The 9,596-nt window shown below is 28.0% G+C and overlaps 1 protein-coding gene across 1 annotated transcript in view; it reads right to left on the reverse strand.

Moving 5' to 3' along the window:
• The window catches only part of LOC113369933, a 38,786-nt gene extending 30,459 nt beyond the window's left edge, over positions 1–8,327 (reverse strand). The window contains exon 1 of the mRNA XM_026610559.1: positions 8,268–8,327. The gene's annotated coding sequence lies outside the window, so the exon portion shown is untranslated. The remainder of the gene's footprint in view (positions 1–8,267) is intronic.
• Positions 8,328–9,596: the final 1,269 nt, after the last annotated feature.

Below are 9,596 nucleotides of genomic sequence, written 5' to 3' on the forward strand. Positions count from 1 at the left end.
GATGACATGCAATTTAACCATCCATGACTGAACGATTCCAATCGTAAGAAATAAAACGGTTTGTTACGCTTGCATAAGTAATATCCGAGAAGAAATGAAAAAAAACATGTTGATTTTACCTAGAAGATAGTAGGTAAATGAGTTAACAATAATTAATTTGTTGTGATCTTGACCTTCAAAGTAACACTTCTTGAACAGAACAATAAATTAAATTTTGTGATCGTTTCCGCACTTGATAACCATCAAATGGTGGCAGCGGAAAATTATGGCATATTAATTTGAATATTCGTCGGAAACCAGACAGACATTTCTGGTTATATAAAATATAGAGTTAAATTTTCTCATTTATTGCAGCTATTCGATCTATTATAGAAATTGTAATAATAATTAATCACACAGAGTCTTATCGACAACTGATTGGGTTTCAATCTGTAGATCCGACTGGTATTAAGTCAAATTAGCACAACAACTTATAGGACACTTGAGTTCTGATTGCTGTTCAAAATAATAATAATAATATTATAAATATAGCGGTATTACCATATTTTACATATTTTTTTTAACCAGCAATCATAACCTTAAATTCGATAAGCTGTAGAGCTGAAACTTCTCTTTACTTCGTGTTCTTAGATGGTAGCCCAATGGTTAATCCATCCATATTTGATGATTTTTTATTATTGGAATTTTTTTTTGATATTTTTTATTGGAGCAGCAATACCCGATTAAGGGCTATTTTCACATAAAAACATATTACTATCTATATCCAAGTGAAAATCGTTGTCATTACTGCCTGACAACAGGCTGCTCGAAGTGGGTATCGAACCAGGGACTTGTCTTGAGATAAAATGCTACTAATAACTAGTTTTATTTTATTTATATTAACCAATCAGCTCAATTTAACAATGATAAAGTAAATTATGCTTCCGTCAGGTTTTTTTATTTTATCAATAAAATGCGTTCTCGTCCTAGAGAAATCATTCCACAGTTATGGCTCATTAAAAGAAGTTACAAGTACGAATCAGAAAGAAATAATAAAATATTTTACGAGATTAAAAGAAACATTAATACTAATACAATTGTTTCATAAACCATGAACATAATTTCAGTGGTATTTCCACTAATTCAAATAATTCCACTGATTTTAAATTCCTGATAAGGTTTTAATAGATCACGGAACTGTCCTAGGGCAGTATCCATCAAATTTGGCATACAAAATATAATTAATAATTAAATAAAGTATTGAAGTTTATTTTATTTTGTATATCAAACCCTTGGTTATTTTCCCAATTGACTTAAAACAATAATAGACTATTAGATATATATTATATGATAACTGAATTTAAAATAATTGTTTTTTTATTTAAAAAAATTGACGCTTTCGGGAATTTTAAATCAAATTTTAAAAGTAAGATTATTATTCAAAATTAGCCATAAATTAATTTATAATTTATATGTATATATGAAATTATGCATCAATTTGTAGCAATTTTCTGTAACATGAGGAATGCTCTAGTATTTTTTAATTATTTTTCTCTATGCAAATTTTAATCACATTCAATAGAAAGTGCACAATTAATTCTGTGTCGTTAAGCAAAATCGCGTCGATTTATTTCTGATAAGATATTTTTTGCCATGTGTCTGCAAAATACTTGTTGAATGCGGAATCACCTGTTGAATTATGCCAACATCAGCTTTTTTATCGCTGAATATTCTATACACATTTATCACAAATAAGATCTGATTAAAAGTAAATTTACTTTCAGTTAATTTGTTAAAATTTCTATTTTGTTAATTTATATTTATCATCTTCAAATATTTTACAATACCGTTATCTTTAGTATTTATGATTAGCCAATCAAAAAGAATTTCTATCGCTCGATTGCCCACAATAAGTTACAGCAATAATGTTTGAGTATACCTATATTTAGATATTTTGTTTTGTCATTATTTTATAGTAAATTTAATAATAGGCCTCATATTTAGAAAGTCATTGAGTAGTTGTGAAATTCGGTATTAGTGAATATTTCAGAAAATGGATATTGAAAGTATATTTATAAATACATATTTTAATTACTTGCTATTTATACGTGGAAGCCTTTTTTGTTTCAAGGTATGAATCTAATTCCAAAATTTCATGCAAATTGGAGCACAGTAAAAAAATTCAGAGGTTATACCCTTTTTTCCTCTACTATTACAAGAGTATCAATTTTACCACAACAATATTAATTTACAAATGAAACAATGTTAATCACCTGCATCTGGTTGCATCACTAATCTAAATCATTTATCCCCATTCGATTTAAGAATGGACTGGTTGTTCTAGTGATTACATAAAATATTAATCTGATTAAATTCGCGAAACACTTTCGCTTGCATTCTGTACGCAATAAACAGGACCTAGTTCAACGTACTTTATACAATACTATAAAACATTTACTGTAAAGCAGCAGTGTAAAATACGACGGCGATTTTTTACGAGTTGCAGCAATAAAAATATCGATAAACCGACGTGTTGTTATAGTATACAGTCTCGTTTTTCTCATTTGTGCCTTCGGGCAAACCGAATTTCTATGTTATGAAGAAATTACTATGGTAAAGGAAATAAAAACATACAAATTGCATTTTGTGTTCTTTCTCTACTTCGAGCAGCCTGTTGTCAAGCAGTAGTGACAACTTGGAAATATAGATGCAATATGTTTGAAATTGAAAATAGCTCTGAAGCTGAGGGAGGAGGGGATTGACAAAAAATCACAAAATATCACGTGGGGGAAGGAGGGGTCTAGTAAGAAAAATCCAAACATTTGAAAAAAAAAGAGTGCGCGTAAGGTTCACACGCGATTGAAGTAAAACTTATTTCCTACTGTACAAGATGGCATTTAAATAAAAATAAATACATCATATAACAATTTTGAATAATGTTTATGAGTAATATGGTAACACTCATGATGCACACATTTATTAGTGTCAACCATTATACACATTTATATAATGACAAATTATAAATTATATATTTATAATAGCATTAAAAATATGTATAATATTTAAAAACAATAATGCAATTAAAGTCATACTTCAAATGTGACATGATCGGTTTGTCATTGTAATTAGCATTTAAAAATTAACCTTCATTAAAGAAATTAAGTAATTGCTGATTAATAAATTCTATAATATTCGTTCACACAGTGGATTATGTTAAACAACGCCTAAACGAATATTGTTTTCTCAACTTCACTCACAATGTAATTGTGTTTGAAGAACTTTATGTAATTAAAATTCATTGACTGCTTGTATTTTTTTACTTTTTCGCTGCCGATATAATCGAATTCTTTGAACAGTGTAATATCTGTCTTGCCTAAAAACTATTTTCCATTTCAATAACTTCAAAGATTTATAGAAACTACGAATAATTTAGAAATAATTTCTAATCAATAAACTTACTAATCATTAATCTTGTTAATCAATATTTTCAAGGAACAGGGTAAAATATTCTTCTGATTCAGGCATTTTTCATTAAATCAAGATTTGTACTACGATGTAATTTTAAAATGTTTATTTATCAATGCCGATGTACTTGTCGATATCGGTACGCATACAACGTTGACGCCGGTACGCATACAACGACAGAATTCTATTCACATACACGACGCCTAATCACAATCGACCCGTATAGAAATGATATCATCGAAAGCGAATGACGAATCATTGGCGCTCGACTCTTATCTGCCGTAACGCACTTCCGTTGCATTTGTACGGATTTACACCCTAGTCGCGCCTAAAGAAGTTTTACTTCAAAAAAGCTCTTATTTCTTTGCTGATTATTTCTTATTTATCATTGAATTATGCAGCTTTGTAAAACATATCGATACGCCGGCGTCTTGTGGTCTGCCTTCAAATAACCTGCCGTCAGCCCTGCAGGTGAGAAAGTAATTTATACTTGAAAGTAATAGATACACTTGGCACACCTTTAATATTTATATTCAAATTATAACTATTTGATGCATATTAGTGGTCGTATTGTCTGAATAATAGCCATCATGGTGTGTTTGATGTGTTTATTCAATGGATACGGATTCATGATATGAATCGGTTTTATAATAAAATTATGTATTTGCAATGTGGAATATTGCAACATTAAATTGTTTGTTCATGAAATGGTGTTGATACAGGAGTTTGATTGTTTTTATACATTTTTATGCAATATTACACTTAAAGAATTAATGCAGAGTGATTCTATAAGAGTTTTCATCTTAAGAACCATGATGTCTTTCTTAGTTATAAACTCAAAATTTTTTCGTACTTAAAGAGTTGACTTTAGAATTTTCATAAAATATAATATAGATATTTTATCAAAAAAAATAGAATAAGATAAGTTTTCTTCACATTACTGAAGCAACTCAAAATTTCAAAAACTATTCATTATAGTAATAAGAATCTTTTCTTATCGTATAAATATGCAAATATCGCATGAAGAGCAATCAATCAATATTTTTAAAAATATTGATAATTAAACAGATTCTATCCATCCATAATTGATAATTACACATATTCTATTCATTGATAATTTTTAGAAATATTGATAATTAAACAGATTTTATCCATCTTTTTTAGATATAAAATTTAGAAGTCGAAAAACTATTTAAATACTATTCAAACTGAGATTTGAGTATTTACTATTATTATTCAATATATACTACGATTATTACATTTTTTACAAAAATCAGAAATAATATGAATAAATTATTTGGTATATCAAACGGCAATATAATTACTATATTAAATCTACCTTATATTCAAGCATTTTTGTATAGGGTAATGCGGAGCACAAAAGTCCAATTTGACTTTGGAAAATTATATTGTAAAAACCAAACCAATTATATCAGAACAAATAATACATATCGAACAAACAACTATCCGACTAGATTTGGTAAAACTTCCAGCAAATTCATCATTGTATAAATGTGTTTTTTAAATATTATAATCTGGTTCTTTTTACCCCACAGGCGGTATAAAATGAGACGGTCAGTGGGCTAGCTGGTCCAAAATCTTATTTTCAATAATAGCTACAATATTCAACCAATGCAATATATAAATTTTATGGGCACATTTTTCACGAAGATAACACTGTATATAACCTTGATCTGGTATTTTATCAGAAATATTTATCAATAGAGGGGGCGGTTATACATCTCTACTTTAAAAAATTGTTCTTGAAAATACTTAACTTCACTTGCTTTTTAGATATCAGTGGTGGACCTTTTTACCCACGGACCATTAAGCCCCGCTCTACCCAAGCTTTGAAAAAAAAAATAATTTCTCCGAGGTCAGAATCCAAAAATCTGGCTTTTGTATGATTAATACATACTTACTAAAGAAAATTATAAATCAACCAAAGTATAAAAAATTTATTACCACATGGATAAATATAATTGAAGAGGTCACCTATAATTGCGGAGATAAATATAACTATCATTCAATTAAAAACTCGTTTGAACCTTCGCAACTAATTATTCCATCACTATTTTTACCGCTATTTACAATACTAATTTGCGAAAACAATATGCTAATTATTTGTAATATTGTTTTATATAATATGGTATGATATAATTGAGATATAGACATGCTTTATCACCATGGGCGAATTATCCATCGGTATGTGGTATTAGCATAAGGAATTGGCAAATCGCTTTCACTGCGACTGCAAGTTGCACCTCTAACAACAATATAGTGCATATGGTAAAAGACTTTGGTTTTAGTTGAGAAGCTGGGAGAATTAAATAATTCTATACACAAGAATTAAATAATTCTATATATTGCCCAACTTTGTCTCCTCGGAAATTAGATCATACACAGTCGAGGAGAATTCACACAATTAATTCTTTAATGATGAGATGCAGTTTGAGGAGGTGGAAAAATGTAATTTTGTCCATAATTTTTATTGTTTTCTGATGTTATGTAATACAGTAAAATATGCTCTGTTTTAAAATTTGTTACCTGCATATAAATTACAAACTGTCTATAGATAGAAAATGAGTAATTGATTTGGAAATTAACTGTGGCATTTTCTAAAAGGAAAACTCAAGGGTTTGCCTTATATTTTTGTACATTTTTTTATTTATAACTGAATTAATTATCTGATGCAATTTATTTGTTGTTGTTTGACTACATATAAAAATTATAAAACTTCAAAAAATACTAAAGTAAGTCATTAGTTACTCCTGGATAGGATAACTACTAGGTTGCCATCTGAACTAAACCATATAAATAATGTCAAAACAATTACTAAATGTCTAGATATGGACAGATTGTAATTAAAATTAAAATTGAAATTATCCCATTACATATATGAGTAGCCATGTTTCTTATTTTATGTATATTATGCATATATTAAATTTTTTGATAAATCATAAAGTTGTCCAGAATACTTAATATTTTTAATAAATAAAAATATTTAGATATGGACAGATTATAATTGAAATTAAAATTAAAATAAAAATATTTAGGCTCTCATTACATATGTGAGTAACCAGTCTACTATTCTAAGTACATTATAGTTATATTTTTTTTTATTTAATAAATTAATCCAAAATACTAAATAATTTTTAATAATGTGATGAAATTGTGAGATTTTATAAGTTTTTAGAAGCAACATAGGTATCAACATTTTTAGAACTGTTGATATTGAAACGTCTTGGTCAGCTTTTATTACGTTTTATATATTTTGCATTGTTTTGTTTATATGTATACAAATATATATATATATATATATATATATGTTTATATCTATTTTTAGTTTGATATTTCAAAATAAACATTAAATTTAATTTTAAAAACTTAGCCGTATACACGTGTTTCATTGTTTGTTTTAATTGCTCGTGTTTTGTACTGAAGAAGACCTGAATGGGTACTCGAAATGTATACAAAATTTATTAAAAATTATTAAACATAACTTCGTTGTTTTCAATATTTTAGATTTTATATTATGAGAGACAAATAGTGACATATAAATATCGTAGAGAGTGTATTTAGAGACAATAAGCGAGTGATTGGAGACGAACGAAGTTAACAGTTATAAATTTATTATAAATTTTGTATATTTCAATATTATTGCTGGACATCAAAGTTTGCAAAATTCTTGAAAAAAAATCCTTTATTATTTAGCTTTCAATACCACATTTTCTTTGATTTTTAAGGATTTTACATTTTCAAATAATATGGTTTATTGTGGTTGGTTCTTTACAACACTTGCACGATCAATTTTGTATTATTCCTAGTTTTCATTCGCACCTATTTGAAAATCTGCCTAAAAAATAAAGACCTATATTTATATTGTAGGGCCCAAGATCAAGGAAAGCTGTGGACTGTTGACTAAAATTAGAATATAACACTTGATAATTTATTTTCTTTGGTTTTTCTATACTGTAACTAACTCAATAAGATCATGGATTACTATGGTAGCATATTTTTAATATAATTTATTTTACCCATCAACTCTTTATCTAAATGTTGGGTTAAGCCTAGGTCGTCGCCATCTACTCAACCCACCTTAGAGAACAATGGCACAATATAAAGAGGTTACTCTGGGCGCGTCTTTCGACGGCATTTAGAGCCGGAAAAACTCTCAAGAATTTGTTCTACAGACCTAAAGATGGAAGAGATGAAGTCTATTCAATGATGCATCATCAGTGTCTACTTATAAGTACATAATAAAAATCACTATTGTCAATTACATCTGTACACTACACCAAATGTGATAGATTATAAATCTGGTGCATTTAGAGGTAAATTTACCCTGAGAAGGGCGTGATGAGAAACTTGGTAAAAATCTTCTCTTATCTCTGACAATGAGTATTAAATTTATGACTTACAATGAATCATCTCTGGTTATATGAATATTCAATAAATGAAATCAAGGTGTTCACTTGATCCGAAAAACGAAAGGTTTATGACTAATGAAGTCATCGGCTTATGAGGCTATTATTATATTATGATTGTCTGGATATTAAGAAATGCACATTGTATATTATTGTAAGAAACCACGTAGGTGCAACCAACAAATGGCATACAGAAGCATTCGACTGAGACTGTTCACCTTATTATTTTCAAGGCGACCACCGACGACTTTTTGTTTGACAATGCGGGGGATATGAAATGAATTAATCTTATTTAATCTAGATATATAATTTAACAGGGTTTGTTAAATCTGAATGCATTATACATTTTACTATTTTTGTGCAATAAATTTTTAAGCTTAATTGCAAAAATCCTACCTTTTATAATGTTTCACACCAAGGTGACACCATATGTGTTTTCTTCCTGGATTTCGGCTCTCAAATTCTCCTGCAAGCAAAAAAGGAAAAAATATTATTATGGGTTCATTTCGTATAATAAAATATATTTATGATAAAATATGTACATATGTAATTTTTGCCTCAGAATGTCTTTTATCAGGCCAAGATTTCTATCAAGAATAAGCACGCGTTCTACGTTTGTTTACACAAAGCCAATAATAAAATTTAACGATCCCAACTACAACTTTAATTAACAGACAAACCGTCTTAGAATAATCATGAAAATTTTCTTTTGTTGTATAAATTGCGCATATGCAGTATAATATCATACTATTATGACACAAGCTATAAATTTTATTATTTCTCTCTTCAAAACGTATTGTAAATTCTTCAATAAAAACTCACTTTATTCCCCAATAAAAAAGTGAATGAATCTTAAAATAGTAATATCAATCAATAGCGTTTCTTTTCATTAAGTCTTTAGTTTTTACTTTTATTCCGGTTTCAGACGTCGGCCTTGACAAATTGTAAATATAGGTATAGACACATCATTTTTTTACAATACTTTTTATTTCTTCTGAATATATTACTAAAATATTCAGAGGATTTCGTTTTTAAATATAGATTTATATGGCGGGACTATTCTGAGGCAAAAACATTGGTCAAGCGAAACAAAAAATTAATAATCCGTGAAATTCTGTCCCGAGGCATTAGTAACGCTCTGAGATTTTAACCAATTAATTTTTTATGCAAAAAAAATAGAAAAACATACTTCCAACAGTAGTAAAAATTCATAATTATTTGTAGTAAAAATATAAAATATTGAATAGTGTATGTAGGTGAAATAAAAGCTTAGTCCTTAGTCCTTAGTTTGGTAAATTTAATTTTACCCATACCACTTTGATAATATACTAATGTGGATTTATTATTCACAGCATAAACTATTATATTTCCCAGCAATATAATATTACAATTTCACATTTTGATATTTAAATCAATATAGAAATAAATGCAGATTCGCATGAACAGATCATAAAGGGCAAACAATATCAAATAATAATTACTTTGAAATGATCAAATAATAGTTTTGCTTTCTATTCTCATAATATTATGGTTTATTGTCAAAACCTATTAGTCAATTTAATGTAACAAATCACTTTGACCAAAATGTTTAAAAATGTCTTATTAATAACACATAAAACCATAAACAATATCATATAATAATTATTTGGAATTGATCATATCACTTTTGCTTTCCATTTTCACAATATAGTGATGTATTAATAAAAGCTATTGATAATCTCTCTA

The sequence above is a fragment of the Ctenocephalides felis genome, unplaced genomic scaffold (genome assembly GCF_003426905.1).
Source record: "Ctenocephalides felis isolate EL2017-DRISC unplaced genomic scaffold, ASM342690v1 CF-g0.4_SCAFFOLD_01492, whole genome shotgun sequence".
NCBI classification, from domain to species: domain Eukaryota; kingdom Metazoa; phylum Arthropoda; class Insecta; order Siphonaptera; family Pulicidae; genus Ctenocephalides; species Ctenocephalides felis.